This window comes from Limulus polyphemus, unplaced genomic scaffold (assembly GCF_000517525.1).
Source record: "Limulus polyphemus unplaced genomic scaffold, Limulus_polyphemus-2.1.2 Scaffold2608, whole genome shotgun sequence".
Lineage (NCBI taxonomy): Eukaryota > Metazoa > Arthropoda > Merostomata > Xiphosura > Limulidae > Limulus > Limulus polyphemus.
Window position 1 is genome coordinate 4,579 of NW_013668218.1, and position 3,256 is coordinate 7,834.

Genomic DNA, 3,256 nt, shown 5'->3' on the forward strand with positions numbered 1-3,256 from the left:
AGCGCAGATAGCCCTCGTGTAGCTTTGCGCGAAATTAAAAAAAAAACAAACAAACAATGTGTTTTCTCTCTCTTTGAAATTTAGCTCTAACAATATTTATATAAACTATTTGAAAAAACAGGAGTTGTAATAATTTTTGTAGAAGTATTAGAAAGCCGATAAGAGACGTGATAATTATTCATGCCCAAAGAGATTCAAAATTAGCTTTATTAAACTTCTAAACACTATATTCCATTCTGTAGTGTCTTGGAAATCTTTAGATATTCAAGAAGAAGAATACTTCTCTAGAGAAACACCTGTGTGTTCTTCAGGTTTATCATAATTAACAACAGTTCTGCGTGTTTTGCATAACTTTTGACGTACTCAATAGGCAGAAAATATTAAACCATGGAGAATTCATACTTATATAAAGAAAGGCGAAAAACACAATAGAAGAAATCTAGAAATCACTCTACATAGTCAGAAAATATTAAACCATGGAGAAAAAACAATTATCCTGAGAAAACACGTAAATCGATAGAAAGCTAGATAAAACACAACAAAAGATAAGTGTAGAAAGGAGACGTGATAATTACACATGCACAAGAGATTTAAAATTAGCTTTATTAAATTTCTAAACACTGTTTCGAATTCGATGACGAGGAACCCACTTTGAGACTAATAATGGTTGGAGACAGCTTGAATGGGTAATGAAGAGAAACTTTAATATAAGATAGCCCTCGTGTAGTTCTGCGCGATATTCATAAGAACCATTTCCTGACCATTTAATCGCCCCCACGAGTCTACCGAATGGCCAACTTGTGTCAAAAAATGTATGTTGTGAACTTATGAAAGGACGAAACTTATGGCTTCCAACTATGACAGACATGCCATTTCGTTGTGTTTGAAAAATATATATATTATATTATATTATAATAACAGTGAAATAAGCCATGTACAGTGTACTGAGATGGTAATATTGTTATCATTTTATTTTATATCATATTATGAGATTAAAAAAATTATATGAGAATTGCAAATTTTATAGAAATAGCAGGTGATAAATTTTTCTATGAATAAAAAATATTCTGTATGTCATAACTTTAGTACATATTACATGGCATTTCAGATGTCGCTATTCTTCGAGCATTTCGAAACACTTGTGACCCAGAAATGCGCAAGAACAAGTAGCGCGTCTTCATAGCGTACTTTTAGAAACTAAAAAGACTGAATGTTGTTTTTGTATGATTTGATGGTAATTAGTTTTTCTAATTTTGTACAATCCATTGACTTCAAAAGATAAACTAGCGGTATTTCAGCAAACTGTATTAATCCGCTAATGTTGTTTCGTGATGGGGCACAGTTAGAGACGGCTAAGTTATTCGAAGTCAATATTGATTCGTATGGCGGTGCAGAGCACAGTCAACCAGCCCCAGGGTTCAGAGTGAAGCGCGGTAACAATGGCTCACTGCTTGTCACTAGGTGGGTTAATTGGAAATTTCTTAACAATAATCCTTCTAGTAAGGTTGTCAGTAGTAGAATATACATTTAAACGAGGAAAATGTTATATTAATTTTATTTAAATTCTGAAATTTTGTTTGGTGACATGATTATGCCGGAAGAGATTAGTGTTTGTTTATATCGTAATATCTACTTTTACACTGACATATTAATATAGAGTATAACCAGAACGAATAAATAAATAGTAAATAGAACTAAGCTCACGTTGGTTATAGCTGTTACGTTACGGTAAGCATTTATTAATTATTGTGTATAAATGACTCGGATATTACCATAATGGCTGAAATGAATTGTTTGTGTACGCTTGTGCTAGAAGCGCAAATACAAACTATGATTACAGTTTAAGTTGAGGATGAAGCAACCATGTTGTGCCCAGTGTTTTAATTTATGTTCTGTTTGAAACCGGAAGCAGCTGAAAATGTTTCGTTCCCACCTAAAATACAACATTTTCATTTGATAAAATAAACTAGTTAGTTATTTTTAGTTTGCAGAAAACTTGACAGTCCAGTATTATCATTGTTTGAACGGTTTCGGGCGCAAGCTTTTAGTCGTCGTAAAGTTTTTTAGTCTGTACTTGAAACTATCAATCAAAATACTCCGCCACTGATTTTAAAGACCGTATTGGATAGTAACCGGCTTCGAATCCACAACCTACACAGTGTCTTCATACGCAAAGTGAGGGCTAGTGATGTAGTGGCAAATTTAGAAATGAGGGATCGCCACGTTCTCCCTTAGCTAATTATCAAACTGATTATCAAATATGGCTACCATGTTTACTAATACATTAGAAATTTTTAAAAATCATTGTTCTAGGTATGTTTAATGTAAAACAGCAGTATATTCAAGGTCACAGTGCTTTCAACTAATGATAAAAGATTTTTTTTTATGTAAAGCGTTCCATATTACACATGATTACAATCCCATAGGTCCGCATTGTAATTTATAAGAAAGCGATACGGGAAATTGCATTTGAAATATGGAACATGAAGTCAGGGGTCGATGTTACCCCGCAAGATTGCACCACTGGTCAGGGCTTGATTATGTAAGAGAAACCCCGAACCCTAAAGCCATTACGACAAAGCTGAGTACACTTCTGGTATCGTAAATCAGATAATAAGCAAACATTTTACATTGACGAAGACTCGTAAGCCGAAAGTTCACTGAAAAATGGCCAAAGAAAATTGATTAATAGAAATCACATTCGACATTCACATTCATGTCCTTCGTGAATGGTTTTGTCTACAAAACCAACGTCTACGTGCTCTAGAAGGTATTTGTGGAAAATTTGTCAAAACGTATGGCTGTTTCTTGAATAATTTAATACAGTGAAACTGTCGTTTACTAGTTCATGAAAATGGCGACAAGATTAAGTATATTCGAGTAAGGAGGAAATATTTCCTATGGCAGTATGGAATATGGAACTTAATTTTTATAAAGTGAAATTAATTCTCAGTATTATAGTATATTCGTACCAGTTAAAAGCAGAAGGTGAGTTTGGATAACCAGTGCAGTGAATATTAATTATGCAATACTTTTTCAGTCTAAGAATTCAACAAAATTACGATTTCGTTCTATCATTTTAAGATAGTCGTAAGTACAAGGACGTGAAAGAGTTTTCTGAATGAGTATTGTTTGTTTGTTTGTTTTGGAATTTCGCGCAAAGCTACACGAGGGCTATCTGCGCTAGCCGTCCCTAATTTAGCAGTGTAAGACTAGAGGGAAGGCAGCTAGTCATCACCACCCACCGCCAACTCTT

General features: G+C 33.9%; 1 protein-coding gene across 4 annotated transcripts in view; it reads left to right on the forward strand.

Moving 5' to 3' along the window:
* The first annotated feature begins 1,193 nt into the window (after positions 1 to 1,193).
* LOC106467420 (serine/threonine-protein kinase WNK1-like) overlaps positions 1,194 to 3,256 on the forward strand; it is a 136,491-nt gene continuing 134,428 nt past the window's right edge. For all 4 annotated transcript variants that reach the window (XM_022395601.1, XM_022395600.1, XM_022395602.1 and 1 more), the window contains exon 1: positions 1,194 to 1,461. The gene's annotated coding sequence lies outside the window, so the exon portion shown is untranslated. The remainder of the gene's footprint in view (positions 1,462 to 3,256) is intronic.